The sequence below is a fragment of the Aquarana catesbeiana genome, linkage group LG02 (assembly GCF_042186555.1).
Source record: "Aquarana catesbeiana isolate 2022-GZ linkage group LG02, ASM4218655v1, whole genome shotgun sequence".
In the NCBI taxonomy this organism is placed as follows: Eukaryota; Metazoa; Chordata; class Amphibia; order Anura; family Ranidae; genus Aquarana; species Aquarana catesbeiana.
In genome coordinates, this window is record NC_133325.1 from 71,722,596 (window position 1) to 71,740,146 (window position 17,551).

Here is a 17,551-nt window from a genome sequence, read left to right on the forward strand (position 1 = left end):
CAGATCCTGCGCCTCTCTGCAATCTGTGCAGCTGCAGCACCCCCTTGTCTCTGCCCCCCCCCCCTAGTCTTAGCATTCAGCAGACTCCAGCCCTCCTCCAGACCCCGCGCTTTCTGCTTCCCAGCTATGCCCCCAGCTTCTTCCCAGCAGCAGCACAAAGTAAGTGCACTGTGATGTAAGGGACGATGGGAGACTCTTGACTTCGGATAGTGGGGAGGCTATTGACATCTGATGTAAGGGGAGGGGTTGTGCTTTGGACATCAATCTTACAGTTACAACCAGCCCTTTAAAGGGGAAGTAAACCCTGATGGGGTTTACTTCCTCTTTTTTCCCCTGCAAAGTAAAACCATAATGGGCTAGTATGCATCACATACTAGCCCATTATGCGGCAGTTACCTGCAAGCGAAGGCCGCGATGTCTCCGCTGGTGGCCACATCCATCTACGCCCCTCTTCCTTCTGGGGGCCGCGGACTTTGGCTCTGTGACTGGCTGGAGTTGCGTGACATCACGCCCGCTCATGTGCACAGGAGCTGTCAGTCACGGCACTTGCTAGTAAAGAAATGGCATGGGAGGGCCGTTTCTTCACTGTGCATGCGCCAATGACGTCGGCGCAAGTGTATATATGGTAAATATCTCCTAAACCATGCAGGTTTAAGAGATATTTACAGTACCTACAGGTAAGCCTCTTGCCCTGTACACACGGTCAGACATTGATCGGACATTCCGACAACAAAATCCATGGATTTTTTCCGACGGATGTTGGCTCAAACTTGTCTTGCATACACACGGTCACACAAAGTTGACGGAAAATCCGATCGTTCTGAACGCGGTGACGTAAAACACGTACGTCGGGGCTATAAACAGGGCACTTTGTGCGTCGGATTTGTGTACACACGATCGGAATTTCCGACAACGGATTTTGTTGTCGGAAAATTTTATAGCAAGCTCTCAAACTTTGTGTGTCGGAAATTCCAATGGAAAATTAAGCCTACACACGGTCGGAATTTCCGTCAAGGTTCTATCACACATTTTCCGTCGGAAAAACCGACCGTGTGTACAGGGCATTATTGTAGGCTTACCTGTAGGTACACAAGTGGTGTAACTAGGTTTACAACCACTTAAAGGGCAACCATAATTCTGATGCGGCCCATAATGACATTGAGTTTGACACCCTTGGTCTGCTGCCTGAACCCTGCCTACCGTATGGCTTTCAACAGCTCAGTTTTAATTCTGACTACATACACTGTAAACACAAGCCACTTAACACCAGTGAGTCCAAAAAAAAAAAAAAAAAGAGAAGATCTTTAAGCAGAGCTCAAACTCTGGCCACCTCTCCATTTCCTGTGAGCCCAGAGCATCAAGAATACAGCTTCGACTCACAAGAGTGATGCTTAGCACAGTGTTCACATTACTATATAAGCATCAGTCTCTTCATTGTTCAGGACTGTCCACAGCCGATGCAGAAAGAAGAAGAGGACTCCAGAACATCACATGATGGAACTGAAGACAACTCTAAAAAAGGTAAACCTAGAATTGGGCTTTAGGCGGACTGAAAAACAGGGTGAAGGTGATATACACTTACATGTATTCTGACATTTTCACAAACCATGTCTAGCATATAAAACTGACCTTAATGTGCTCCAGCCAGTGTGTGGACTCCAGATTAGACAGCCAGTGTGATTCCTGAATGATAGGATAGGAGATCTCCTTCAGTTTTCTTAGATTCCCTCATCACATGAATATTGTGGATGTCCAGAAAGATCAGCTCTGCGTTTTGGTATGCATCCTCACTTTCAAATCCTCCTCCTTTAGACTGTAACACCAAAAAGGAAATGGCTTAAAATCGGTGATAGTGGATGGCGCAAAGACAGAAGTCATCCGTGTGACAAACACCACTCTGAGTTCACACAGGACATTGCTCATTCCCATATCTGAATGGCAGGTAATGTATAGTGAAGCCAAACTACACTACTACAAGCTAATTTTCTATGACCAAACTGAAGATGAAAGTGATTGTATGGGTTTAAAAATCCATTATTTTGCCAATAAACATTTGATACTAAAAACGTTAATATATTGATACTGCCTAATTGCCATGTGTGGTACACAGAATGATCATTTAAAAAAATTGATTAGGAATGGATCAAACAGTTCATTGTGTGGATAAATTGATCTGTGTATGGACAGCATCATTTTTTTTAAAGAAAAATGTAGCATAATATTGTTAAATGTTGCTCATAATAATTGGGGATTGAGGGGCGTGACCAGATGTGATCGAGGCTGGATGTGTCTTCCTAGAGTTCTGTCTGACTCCTGTAAAATATCCGTTCCTAGTGTGGGTATCTTCGCCCATTTCATCTCCTAAGCAGTGATCTGTGCTCCTGACACCCTAGAGATGCCCACTAGTTATTTCAAGCAGAGGGAGAAAGCGCAGTTAGATCAGTGCCAGTCCAGCTATCCCCTAAGCTTAGGCTCTGACTCCGCCATCTTGCTTCTTGTGACATCCTCTCCGTGCGCCAAGGCATCAGCTGCAGAGACCGAGAGCGAGGTGGCAGCGGCGGCAAAGAGCCCTGGAGTGCCATCCGTGGATCCTGGGGTGAATGAAAAGAATGTGGGAGCTATCACCAAACCCATTCTGGAGGAGCTAGCTGCCTGCAAAACCGAAATGCTGGTCCACATAGGTCACCTCACAAGTGAGTGCACCCTCATCAGGCATGACTTGGATAAAACCTGGGGCAGATTTACAAAGGCTGAGGATCGTATATCTGAGGTGGAGGATGCTGCTCACACTCATGGCTCCCAGCTCTCTGAACTGCAGTATCTGGTAAGGTCGCTCCAAAATAGAGCTGATTATGGAGGATAGACAGCGGCAGAATAATGAGCAGATGTTGGGGCTGCCGGAGGGATCTGAAGGCACCAAACCTGTTCGCTTTGCAGAGCAATGTTTTAAACAGCTCTTATGGCTTAAAAATTTGCCCCCAACTCATGTGGTTGAGAGAGCTCACCATGTCCTCACAGGGAATTGCCCTCCAGGTGCTCCACCCAGGCCCTTTCTTGTCTGGTTTCTAAACTATAAAGACAGGGATATGATCCTGGCTGAAGCAAGGAAACACCAAAGACCTTCGTAATGAAAATGCTAAAATAATGCTATTCCCTGATATTTCAAGTGAAACTCAGATAAGATGCTGTTCCTTTAACGATATCAGAAAGAGGCTCAGGGCCAAAAGATATCCAGTACAGCAATCTGTACCCCAGCAGGCTTCGGGTTCAACACAACGGATTGGTCAAGTTCTTTGACTCACCACAGGAGGCCTGTGATTGGCTGGATAGAGATCCCTGAAGGCTTCTCCACTGCATCTACAAGCCATTTACAAGGTGCCTCCCACTCTGTTACGTGTATGGTTACATCTGAAGTGCCTTTTTGACTGCTATGGGGCCCAATAGAAATGTTTTGAATCTGCCACATTTTGCCCTATCTTGGCTTTTCACATCAGTTATGATAAATTTTGATGATCGCATGACTCATTGGTTCATTGGTGGGTTGATCGGTACGGAACCGCACTGCTGTTACTTCTGCTTTGCGGAGTTTCTCGCAGTGACACAGAAAAGTCAACTTGAGATGCTGAAATTTCGTGATCAGTGGTTGGACCTCACAGGTTTTACTTTTTGGTTTGGGAATAAGCTGCTGGACTTTTTTTTTGTTCTAGGTTCTGGTATAATGGCAGGGTTATTTGTGCCACTAGCTCATAGACTCTCATATGATTATTGCATCATCTTCCATATCCATATCTTCCGAGTAAATGTGAGGTTTCCGAATCAATTCTGGACTGTATACTGTCTCCTGTTGGGTATTTTTCAATGGGATTATACAATAGCTAACGCAGCGAGAATAGTTTCATGGAATGTATGGGGGATGAATGACAAATATAAGAGGGCTGCTGTATTTCAGTATCTCAAGCCACATATCGTCGTCCTGCAGGAAACACACTTGGATGGTAGCAGGGTGTTGGCTTTATGCAGGCCTTGGGTGCAGAGGGCTCTGCATGTTACCCACTCTACTTTTGCCAGAGGGGTCTCAACCCTTATAAGTAACAATGTCCCATGCTCCGTTTATCGGGTGATTTCCGATCCGGAGGGTCTGTATGGTGGCTGTAGTGTTGGATATCTGTCAAAGTACATTACTTGTTGTCAACGTATATCTACCTCCACCATTTCACCCCCAACTAATGTTTGATCTGCCAGTTAAACTGGCTCCTTTTGTACATCTTCCTATGGTTTTGATGGGGGATTTTAATACTATTCTTGATGCTGCCTTGGACTCCTCCAACCTGAATAGGTTGGGTTCTTCTCATCTTTTTTCCTGGGCCTCAACAGCTGGGCTTTCCGAGTTGTGGCGCTGGGAACATCCAATGACTAAAAGTTACTCCCATCTCTCTAGAGTGCACCGCTCAGCGGCCAGAATTGATCTTGCTTTTGGTAACGCTCCTCTATTAACATTATTTCAAAAGGCTGAATACTTAGCCGGGGGTATGTCTGATCACAACCCGTTGGCCATTACATTAGCTTTCTCCTTAGGAACAAAGAGAGGATCCTGGAGATCGTCTCCAGGCTGGCTGCAAGTAGACCAGATATTCTCCCACCTCCAAATGTCTATAGCCTCATATTGGTCAACTAACAAAGACTCTACCGAGCCTCCTGTGGTGTCGGATGCGTTCAAGGCAGTTGTCAGGGGGGAATGAATTTCTTCAATCAAATCGGCCGTAAGGACCATAATGCCGAGATGACTACACTACAAGCTAGGGAGAGGGATTGTGCAGAGGAACACGCTGCAACTCCCTCGGATGAGTAATTTACATCTTTATTGGAGGCGCAGCGTCTTCACTCTTTACACTACTCTGATCTGGCCCATACTGAATCTGGACATAGGGCAGAGTCTTTATTTTCCCAAGGAGATAAAAATGGCAAGCTTTTGGCCATGTTAGTGGTGGATCATGCACCTCCTCCAAATATTCCTACTATTAGAAGGTTAGGGGCTGACTTGGTTACAGATCCTTCAGCTATAATGGCAGAATTTATCCAGTATTTTTCCCTACTCTATGCACCTATCTAGCCCTACGATACAGCAGGTTTGGATCAGTTCCTCTCAGATGAGGAGAGGGAAACCTTAGATGCTAGAATCATGTGTCTGGAGAATGAAGCAGCTATTTTTGCCTCCTCCCCCCATAAGGTCCCTGGGCCTGATGGCTTTTTCACAGATTTTTATAGGTCTTATGCTGAGCTATTGGCCCTTAGACTTTGTGCCTTGTTCGAGTATTGCTTAGATCAACAGACCCTCCCAAATTCTATGCTCGAGGCTTATGTGATCCTCCCTCTCAAGCCGGGCAAGGATCCCATGGAGTGCTCCTCTTATCGTCCAATTGCTTTATTAACCACATCATCCCCAGAAGGATTTACCCCCTTAATGACCAGGCCATTTTTTGCGATACGGCACTGCGTTACTTTAACTGACAATTGCGCGATGCTGTACCCAAACGAAATTGGCATTCTTTTTTTCCCACTAATAGAGCTTTCTTTTGGTGGTATTTGATCACCTCTGCGGTTTTTATTTTTTGCACTATAAACATAGAGCAACACTTTTTTTTACTTTTTGCTATAATACATATAAAAAAAAAAATATATAAAAAAAACTAATTGATTCATCAGTTTAGGTCGATATATATTCTTTTACATATTTTTGGTAAAAAAAAAAATAAAAAAAATAAAATAAATCACAATAGGCGTATATTGATTGGTTTGCGCAAAAGTTCTAGCGTCTACAAAATAGGGGATAGATTTATGGAATTTTAATTTTTTTTACTAGTAATGGCGGGACTGCGACATTGCGGCAGACAGATAGGACACTTTTTTGGGACCACTGACATTTATACAGCGATCAGTGCTATAAATAGCCACTGAATACTGTGTAAATGTCACTGGCAGGGAAGGGGTTAACACTAGGGGGCGATCAAGGGGTTAAGTGTGTTCTAACTGTAGGGGGGATGGGCTACCAGGGACATGACAGAGATCACTGTTCCCGATCACTGAGAACAGTAGATCCCTGTCATGTCCGGAATCGCCTTGCTTACAAAAGGCAGTTCCCCGTTCTGCCTGTGTAATAGGCGACCGAGTCCACCCAACCCGCGGGCACGCTCCCGCAGCGTGCAGCAGGAGCGAGAAAGTGCCGCGCGCCCGTCGTCGCGCTGCCGTACAGCTACGCCGATTTGCACAGGAGAGCCGACCAAGTATAACGACGGCGGCTGGTCAGCAAGTGGTTAAACATGGACCTTCAAATCCTTACTAAAGTTTTAGCATCTTGATTAGTCAAAATTATTTCCTCATTAGTGGATATAGATCAAACAGGCTTTTTGCCTGTTAAGTCAACTTATACAAACTTGCGTAGAGTATTCACCCATCTCCAAATTCCTAATGCTGGCATGTCATCCAGGGTGCTAGTGTAATCGATATTGAAAAAGCCTTCGCCTTCGATTGGCAGTTTATGCATAAGGTTCTGGAGCTAATGGGATTTGGGTCCAATTTTAGACGTTGGATCGCATTGCTTTATAGTACTCCCCGAGTGGCAATTAGACTGGATCTTGCTATTTCCCCCTTTTTTAACATAGGAAGGGGCACCAGACAGGTCTGCCCATTGTCCCCCTTCCTTTTTGCTCTTATTATGGAGCCTTTGGCCCTTAGAGCATCAAAACCATCTGGGGCCATTTGAGTGGCATCCATTAGTGAATGTCTCACATTATATGCTGATGACTTAATGTTATTTCCTAAAAGACCCAGGACCATCACTTCAAATGTCATTAAAAATTTAAAACAAGTTTGCTTCCTTTTTTGGCCTTAGAGTAAATTGGGGTAAGTCATCTATTTTACCGTTGGACGACAAGGCCAAGAAGTGTCCGACCCTGACCTTCCGTTTCGCTGGGTCACGTCCCTCACTAACCTTGGAGTTCGGATCACAGCAAATGTTCATGACTATATGGCCCTAAATCTAGCCCCATTAGTGACACAATTTGAACAGAGTCCAGGCCTGGAAAAAGCTTCCATTGTCATTAATAGGCAGAGTAAACCTCCTTAAAATGAAATTTCTCCCTGTTATCTTGTACTTTTTGAGACACACACTAACTTGGGTACCTAAAGCATTCTTTAAAAAGTTAGATGGTATCACTAGCTCCTTCCTTTGGTCCCTATTAGCCCCTCAAATAGGGATAAAAGGCTTGCAAGAACCTTGGGGTTAGGGAGGTCTGCCTCTTCCCGAAAAATATTACTATGCCGGTCAAATGGTATTTGTCCGTCGATGGCTTATGAAAGATGATGGGGATGCGGCCACAGTACTGGAGGCAGCACAATTGGGCTCCTATGAAAGCCTATGTCTGGCAGTCTTCAGGGGCCCTAGCTCTAGTCTTCCTCTTACGACAACCACGAAGGCCACTATAAAGGCGTGGGATGCAGCATTGAAGCTGGCTTTTCAGAGTCATGTGGGTGTTTTCCCGTTGTCTCCTATATTGATGAACCCTCGTCCTCTCCCAATTTTATCACATACCAGATGCCGCACGTTGGTCTACAAGGGGTATCAAGTTATTGGAAACATAACCAGAGAGGGAGAGCTTTTAACCTTTGACCAACTTAAAGTGGAGTTCCACCCATAAATGGAACTTCTGCTTATCTGGTTCCTCCTCCCCTCTGGTGTCACATTTGGCACCTTTCAGGGGGGAGGGGGGGAGCAGATACCTGTCTAATCCAAGTATTTACTCCCGCTTCAGGCGAAAGATCGCCGCAGAATCCGCGGTAATCTATGGCATGTCCGGCCCCTCCTCCTTCCCCCACGCTGTCTTCTGGGAGACACACAGGTCCCAGAAGACAGCAGGGACCACTCAGAATGCACAGCGCGACTCGTGCATTCGCAGTAGGGTACCAGGCTGTGAAGCCTGGTACCCTGAAGATGTCGGCGCCTCCACCTGGAGCCGAGGGAGGGGTCGGGGACAGGTCGGCTTTGGGTGAGGACATCGCGGACGCCCTGGACAGGTAAGTGTCCTTATATTAAAAGTCAGCAGTTGCAGTATTTGTAGCTGCTGATATTTAATGTTTTTCTTCAGGCGGACCTCCACTTTAAAGCAAGACACCATTTCTTGCATTTCCCTCAACTTCGCCATGCCTTTCAGGTTCAATTTCGTAATATGGTGGTAGAGACTCTGCCTTCTGATCTTGTCAACTGAATGGTCCCAATTTACAGAGCAACCTATATTTACAGAGGGTGTGAATTTTTTTTTTATAATGTCTGGCATACCTGATTATCAACAACTTCCAATGCAGGATGAATTAGTGTGGCATGATATTGGGTGATCCACATGTTCAGGAATATATATCTATGCTCCTGAGCAAGTTTCGGGTCTAAGTATATTGCTCCTCTGAATATGAAGGTTTTATGTCTCAATCTCCCTGCGTTAGTCCCAATGGTTGTACCATATTATAAGAAAGGTTATCACATTAAACAAGGATAGGTGAAGCACTCCTCATCCTACACTCACGTCTTGTGTTGTCAGTTGAGCTAGTGTTTGGAAGAGGGGGGGGGGGGGGTGAGACTATTGGGTTGTTGTGTTAGAAGGTCTTTGTTAGATAGTAATCTTGTATGTGTTATGTTGGCCCTGTGCAACCTCTTTGGTGGCACTGTCATAACAGTGTCACTATGTTTTGTATTCCTTTATTGAAAATCTAAAATAAATAGAATTTGTGTGTAAATAAATAATACTACCTTATTAGCCACAGCATTGGCACTAGCCCTAGCATCAAAAATGAAGATTTTGTGGGATTGCGCATTGGCATCCATGATGGATTGGAGGTACTTCTCATCTTCTTTACACCTCTTCCCAGTGACCCCTGGTGTGGGCTGACTGCACCGTATGATAGTAGCCTGAGTTTCCGGATGAATCCAAGAGAGGACCTGTAAAAAAAAACAAAAAAACAGTTTAGTGACCCAGATCATAACAAACAGCTCCAACACATTAGAATTGAATTTAATTTGGGGGTCCCTTCATATCTCGAGGAACTGTGGACAATGCAGCACCAGAGTTACACTGGGACAAAAGTACAAAACCTTTTTTTTTTTAAAGGGAGTGCGAGAATGCTAATTTACTGGCTGTCATTCTGATGCTCTGACTCTGCTAGAGTGGCTGAATGAGAGAACAAGTATAGAATGAAGTCTAATGCCCCGTACACACGATCAGATTTTCCAACAACAAATGTTGGATGTGAGCTTGTTGGCGGAAAGTCAGACCGTGTGTATGCTCCATCAAACATTTGTTGGCGGACTTTCCGCCAACAAATGTTGGCTAGCAGGTTCTCAAATTTTCCGCCAACAAATTTTTGTTGTTGGAATTTCCAATCGTGAGTACACAAGTCCGTCGGACAAATGCCCACGCATGCTCATAAGCAGATGCGGCCGGTCTTGTAAACTAGCGTTTGTAATGGAGATTTAACATTCGTGATGTGGCAAATTAGGAAATCGACAAATGCAGCGCACAATTCTCGTCTTCTTTAATGGGATAATAATGAAGCTGCTTTGCTGGTGATACTGATGGAGTTATTGCAAACAAATTTTCAAAGGCTTTTTTTTCAAATTATATCAAGAATAATAATAATAGCGCTAAATGAAAAACGTAAAAAGAAAAGTGCGAATCAACACTCACCAAACTGAGGAGCTGAAAAACCACGTAGTACGTCTAGTACGTCACTACGTTCGTAATTGTTGGCCAACATTTGTGTGACCGTGTGTATGGAAGACAAGTTGGAGCCAACAGCCTTCGAACAAAATTCCATGGTTTTGTTGTCGGAAAGTCCGATCGTGTGTACGGGGCATTACACTTTTCTAACCCCCATTTACAGGATAGTTTGTCCAACTTCAGTATGTCTCAGGTATGTTTCCTGGAACGAGTCCGACTCTCTCATGACAGAGTCACTAAAGTGCAGCTCCAAGATATTAGCGACCCCCCAACCTCCCCTTCTATCCCCCTCTAACAGCTGGTATGAAAAAAAAAAAAAAAGGGAGGGGAGGGGGAGATAGTGGTGCTTGGAGAGAGATGGATGTGTGGGAAACAAAACTATAGGTAAAGGTGATTATGATAATAAAATTCAGTGGTTGGGGGTAGCTTGGACCCTGGAAAGTTCAGGCTAGAATGGGTCAGGAACAAGTTCGATGGGTTAAAGATGCATATAGAGCTCTAGAGGTGCAGCCAGCTGTGGAAGAGGAAGCAGCTCTGTAGATATATAATGTGGAGAACAGCAGCGCTCTTCTGAGTGCAGGAAATTAAAATGATTAATGATGAATTTATTAAGATAAAAAAACGTAAATAAGAATTAACTTACAAGGTAAGGGTTAAAATAGCTAGTCACAAGGGGAGGCTCGCTGTGTAGTTTGATCCAGATAGCTGGTGGTGTGGGGTGCTGCTGCTGTCTCGCTAGCTGCAGGAGTTTCCAAGGCTCCGAGTCTAGGTGGCAGTCGTCTCCCCGTCACTGGATGTGGGCACAGGGCCAGCAGGTGCGCGTTCGGAGCATGTGTGCTCCTTCTTCAGGCTAAAGAAAGAGCCTGCATGCTCAGACCGGGTGCCTGTTGGCCCCATTCCCCACATCCAGTAACATCACAGGCGGCTATCAAGACTACAGAGCGAGCCTCCCCTTGTGACTAGCCATTTTAACCCTTACCCTGTGAGTTAATTCTTATTTTAATTTTTTATCTTAATAAATTCATCATTAGTGTCACTGTTCTCCACATTATATATGAAAAAAAAAAAACCTAACCAGATGCCCATTTTACCTATCTGAAGCCACGGTCTTGCAATGATCCTTCTCTCTTGTTCTGTTTATTTCCTGGGTTGTCCACATCACATTACCTGCACAATGTGGAATTCTCCTATTGATAGAGGTAACGCTTGCTACAACCAGTTCCACTCTCATAGGCTCCAGAGGCAGGAACGAAAACTCACACGGGCAGTGAGGGGACCAGTGCCCAAGAAGATAATGAACAGGGAAAAAGGTCTAGTCCTCAGGGCAGGAAATTAGTTTGGATCATAGGGGAAGCTGGGACTTTGATCCATTACATTGCAGGATAGCTTAAGCCTAGTACACACCAGTAGTTTTTTTTCATTTAACCCAATAGGGTTGAACGGAAAAAAAACGGACACCTCTGAAGAAGCCGCTGTACTAACTATCCGGGGCTAGTACAGCGATCTCCCCTGCTTTGCTATTGTGTTCTAAAAGGAGGACACCAACTCTGCGAGAACACACCGGTCAGCGCTGATCGCCGGACCTTTTGACAGACCGACTCTAGTACACACGGGCCAAATGTTGGCCGATTTCCATTGAACCCGCCGATACCACCTGACATTCGGCCTGTGTGTACTAGGCTTTAGGCAGAGGTGTTTGAAATCAAGACTGAGAAGTAAAGTAATTGATGCACAATGCACTACTTAAATGATAAGGGAGGGGGAGGTTCCACCCTCTGGAACACGTTAAGCCGGCCATAGATGACTTTGAACCAAGGGCAGGCTGATCCATCAATCATCTTAGGTACAACCAGTATGTCGTATTGTTAAGATGCAATTTATTGCCAGTGGCTATAGCCGCTACCAATAATCACTGTGTTCTCCCAGCAGGGACGGCTCCCCATTTCCCCCCCCCCCTCCAACCCTGCCAGGAGGGATTCCCCCAACACTGTGTTTATGGGGGAATTTGAACAGTACTGTATAATTAACCAGAAGAGACACTGGTCTTACTGGTATACGCCCATTTGCTCTGAATACGGCAATCCTCCTTAGTTCATCATCAGACATAGTTACTGGGACGACCAGAGTGGCTGGGTAGGTGTCACAAAGATCATATCGGTCGTTTACTCTTGTAATTCTCCAACTCTCATTAGGCACCCCCTAAAAAAAAAAAAACATTGAGGCATTGTTACAAACTGATTATAAAAAAAAAGGAAAAAAAAGGAAATGAAACAATAGTGATGTTTAACTCCTGAACTGATATTCTGCACATGTGTTTTAATATTGCTAGCTACTATTTTAGCCATCATGTGAGATTAGAGGACCTATACAGGAGAACCAATACATTAAAAAGAGGTGAAGCGTTCACTGTGACTTTACAGGACTGGACAGTTGACACATCATCAAGAGAAGCAAACATGTTACTGGGCTCTTGTGAGGACAAAGTAATAATTCAGCCCTGCTATTTGGTATGGAAACCAATGGGGATCCCCACCATAAAGGATCACCAGTGGCGGCCGGTGGTGAAACCCCCCACCCCCCCACCCCCCCGGTCGGTAGCACTTACCCCATTACCGGCGGCTTCCCTTGCTCGGCGGTGGCGGCCTCCCACTCTCCATGGGTCATCAAGGCGACAGTTTCCGTTTCCTCCCTCCTCCTTGGCGGCCAATCGGGAGTCTTCTCTTTTCGGACAATCGGAAAACGGGTGTCACACCCACTTCTGATTGGCCAGATTAAGGATCAGTGTTTCAACAGCGAATATTCATTTGCTGTTGTAACACACCTTGGTGGGCTCTGTTCGTATTCTCTGCAAACCAAGCCCACCCTATTTTGAAGCCTATTAGAACCTCTGGCTCTGATCAGGTGCTTAAAAAAAAAAAAATAACCCCGGCCGCTGTAATTCACATGCCCAGTGCCCTGTGTTGTAATTATGATGAAGAAATAACCATCACTCATAAGTTTAAATGGGAACATATGGTTGCAAAGTTAGTAGAACATGCTGTGTTCTTATCACTCAGTTATAAATCTGTACATAGATTGTCTGATCAAAAAGTATATTTTATGATCTCTAAGCAAGATTCATTTGAGACGCTTTGAAGCAACAATAAAGCTTGGGAAACTCAGCAAACGCCATTGTTTTCCCAGGTGAGACGAGCCACTATCAAACAATGTCTTACAAGAAAATTTTGGAGGATGTTTACCAAGCTGGACACTTCTAAGAATTGTAAATGAGACAAGAGTTAATAGATATCAGGCTTGTCTACTTAAAATCCTAAACTATGTAGGAATCCAAATATATCACCTATATCTATGGACATTCTATAATGAATATCATAATGTGCCTTATAAAAGTAATTGTTACATTTTGGTTATATGTTTAGGGCAACTGTTTATTGAAAATCATACCATCTATGCAGATATCTAACGGAACCCATTGTTTAGACTCTAGGAATTGTTTATACAGCTAAAATCAATCTAAATATTCATTGAGGCTAAACAAAGTTAATTTCAAACATTTCTGAGAGACAGAATTCTGTCTACTCAGTGATATTTTAAAATACATATGATTATAAGTCATTCAAATAATATATATTATATTCCAGGTCATAGATACAATTATGACTTTAGTGTCTACTGACCTAATGATTATTCTGTCATAAGGTAAAAATACAACATTTTGATGTAGAACAAATTAGAAGTAAGAATTGTTTTAAGATACCAATCATTGTTATGAAAGACATAAATCGTGACATCTGCATAAAAATGTACATATAGTATGTGTTGTTCCAAGATAAATAAGTATTCACAGGATATACAAGAATTAAACGTTTATCCAAATAGATAATCATTTTATGTGATATTGATTAATCAAAATTATACTGAGTGTATTGTATATTGTACCGGTTACCAAAGTCCCTGAATATATATATATTCATCAGCATCAATACACCAATATACAAACAGATACACATTATAAAAATAGAAAATATTATTTAACAGATAGTTCAGAACACGTTTTTCTGACCTCAGACATGCCTAGTGGTTGAAGGTGAATTCACCTGAAGGTGAACCTGAATTCACAAAAAAGTTAATCATTAATTTTTTTCCAACCAATGGAAAAGAAGTCATACCTTTTAGGTTGAGCCTATTATAATTTTTATGATCCTATTGTCTAAACATGGTATTTAGAAGCAGGATAGATGCCATGAGAGGACACTCAATCACAAATGCAGACACACACACTCCACTCATCAACTCATACCTCTACATTCATGAAGATTCCTGGACACCTTATGTTTTGAAACTCAGAGGTCGCAAGAAGCAATTCCTCTTTAAGAGTAGCCATCTTGAAAGCCACAGCAACCATTCTAAAAACTCTGGTAACCAGCAATTTAGACCAGTAGCTATTTCGGAACGGGTAATTATGTCGTGTTGATTTTTACCTTATATACATTTGTGTTATCTTAAATATTTACTTATTGATTATTATACAGTTGAATAACTATTTCCCTCGAATCAGTAACCGCCTTTTAGATTTTTCACTAAAAGATTCAATTTTCAATATTTTCCATTTGCACAGTTTTCCGTTTTATTGGCATAACAAATGTCTAATTTTATTTCACGTTGTTAACCACTTACTTACCTGCAGTATAGCAACAGTTGAAATTGTGAAAAACAGACATTCTGTCTTATTGTCATTTTTATAAGGTTATTAATTCTACAGGGAAGTTTATCATTGCTGTGTCCTTTCAAAAGGTACTACACTCCCATTTCGCGGGTGTTTCAATTGATATTAAAGCTTTTATGTAGCACAATTATTATTTTAATTTTATGTAACATTTGTTTTGTCAACCAATCTATATATAACTATTTTGTATGTTTATATGTCTGGGAAGTTTATCATTGCTGTGTCCTTTCAAAAGGTACAACACTCTTAATTTTGTGTAGCACAATCAGTATTTTAATTTTATGTAACGTTTGTTTTTGTCAACCAATATATAACTATTTTGTATGATTACATGTCTGGTGAATGAATTTCATATTTTTAGACTGCGGTCATATTTGATTGATCCTGTATCTTAAAAATATTATCGTTTAAAAATTACTCAATCATAAATACCATGCAGGAAAATTATCCTCATAAGCACGACACCTGCAAAAGGGGTTGAACGCATGAATAGGGGATGGCCGCGGCGACCATGGATAGATTCATGCATCCATTGCATATAGGAGGTGACCTGGAGCGAGGGGGCGGCGCCCGGGCGCTCCTAATGGACGGGCCGCCACTGAGTATCACTTAAATGCAGAAGACAATTTCCCTTTTTCACCAACAAATTCTAGCCTAAATTATAATCTGTTAATAGACTGCAATTAACATACGATCTAAATGTAGAAGTGTTGTCTCCCTGTGCACAGGGTTTCCCTAGGCCTCTACCACACATGGCGTACACCTGTGCAGAGCAGTGTTTACCCACACAGGGAAGCACAGATGTTTTGTGTATTCCTGTGCAGGCAGTCCCATTGATGCCAATTGGAATGCAGCGGCTGCACAGAGACAGCATGGATGGAAGATGCACGTGGGTCCATGTAGTTTCAAATGCATGTTAAGTAAGAGACAAATTAAAGTTTAACTCCAGCTAAAAATTTTAAGCAGTTATAGCAACAGCTTTTTTTTTTTTTTTCAAAGTGGAACTTCAGTCAGAAAAGTCCTGCTAAAGACAGGTATAGCTATGTAAAACGATCAAAATAAGTCCCTATACTGTTTTAAATCCAGTAATGCACTGTCTTGTGTCTTGCTCTGCTCATACTCAGTTGCTCTCTATTTTTGGCACTGTGCAGAAGTTGTAGAGTACGATCTGCTGACAGCCTAAAGTATTATTGCTGTTCGAGGGGGCTCTGGGCTTCAGCAAAATGGCAGCCTTTGGCAAGAAGGAGGCAAAGGACTGCCAAAGACACTTAGGGGTAATTTACTAACACTGGAAAGAGAAACATTTGAAAGTTAGAAGCTGATTGGCTACTATGCACAACTGTGCCAGATTTTGCACTCTCCAGTTTTAGTAAATCAACCCCTTAGAATTTCAGAATAATCAGTCTGCTCCATGAAAGAGAAAGGAGAATGTGTAGAAATGACTGGAGCTGCCACTTTGGACACAAATCATGTTTAGGAGTTTTTTTTGTTTTGTTTTTGTGTTTTAGACAAGAATATTGTGAATTTTAAATATACTACGTACCTGTCTTCTGTACTCTAGTATGGGGTCATACACCTTCCAGCCATTTTCCACAAAGGCTTCCTTGTATTCAAAGGCAAACATAGGCTGTGAAAGGCAAACAGTTACTATAATTAATGTATTTGAACAAGTCTACAAATACTAAAATACAAAAGAACACTACACTAAAGCTGAACATACATGGATTGAAATTGAGATGGTTTAAACAGGAACCGTGGAAAAAAAAAAAATGGAACCACCTTTGGTCAGCTTAAGAGAGCTTTCCTTACAGATGTTAAGTAATCTGGGCTTTTCTGGGCTATATAAGAAGTAGCTAGGCTTACACCTCAAATAAAATGCCACAGTCAGTGCTGAGAGGGGAATCCCTCCTTCTGAGACACTGTATTCTCCCAGTGGGCGGGGAGGAAGCCGTTCCAGCTGGGAGAAGAGAGTGATTATTGCTAGTGGCTATAGCAGCTGCTAGATATGACCGCCAGTGAATCCAGCAGGCTGGCTGTACCAAAGTTGATCAACCAACTTGGTACATTCAGCCTGCCCACACACGGTTTCGAATCTCAGCCGGTTCCTGCTGAACCGGCCGAAATTCAGGCTGGGTTCACACTAGTCCGGTGTGAATTGCAGCTCAGATTTTCCTGTAAAGATAAAAAGCAGTTGTTCATCGGTTCCTCTCTGTTGTAGCTGTGGATCAGCTGACCTGGGAGAGGGGGGGAGGTGTAGGAGGAGGGGGAGAGAACACATCTGCAAATCAGATGCATTGCCATTGAAGATTATGTGCCTGCAATTCGCACTGCACTACCTAGAAATTGCACACAAATTTTGTGCAATGTGGATGCAACGCACATATGTGAACCATACCCATTGAAAACTTTTTTTTTTTAATGTTCTGCGAATTGGATGCGGTGTAAGCCACATTCAATTTGCAATAGTGTCAACCCAGCCTCAAACTGTCTAAGGCTGGCCTGAGTTCACCTTTACAAAAAAAAAAAAATTTTTTTTTAAAACTACCTATGAAGATAAGGGGTGTTTGTAGATAAAAACAAGCTGTGCAGCCCTGACTAAAGTTGAATAATGCCCTTGCTGTAGTTGTAGGCCATTTACATATCTCCCGAAGCCTGACTGTAATACTTCCAGGACATTGCTAAGGCAGGCCAAAGACGATGCAATTTTCAGGAAAGAAAATCGTTCAATTCTCTAATCAACACAGTCAGTGTTAATGGTGGAATCCCTGCCACGGAGCTATTGTGTTCTCCCAGTGGGGAGCCGTCCCTGCCAGGAGAATATAAAGATTATTGTTAGTGGCTATAGTCACTAGCAATAATCACATGTAAAAATCTGACATGCTGATTGTACTCAAGTCAATCAATGGATCGACTTGGGTACAATCAGCTTGCTCATAGATGGTTCAAATCATTGAACCATCTATGGCTGGCTTAAGTGAGGCCTAGTCATTACCGCTCACCTTCAGCATCACAGGAGTGAGCTCTTTCTCTGATTCACACCCCCTCACATGGGCTTTCTCTT

At 42.9% G+C, this 17,551-nt stretch overlaps 1 pseudogene; it reads right to left on the minus strand.

The window, feature by feature from the left end:
- LOC141126961 (phosphatidylinositol-3,5-bisphosphate 3-phosphatase MTMR2-like) overlaps nucleotides 1-17,551 on the minus strand; it is a 72,596-nt pseudogene that overhangs the window by 25,548 nt on the left and 29,497 nt on the right.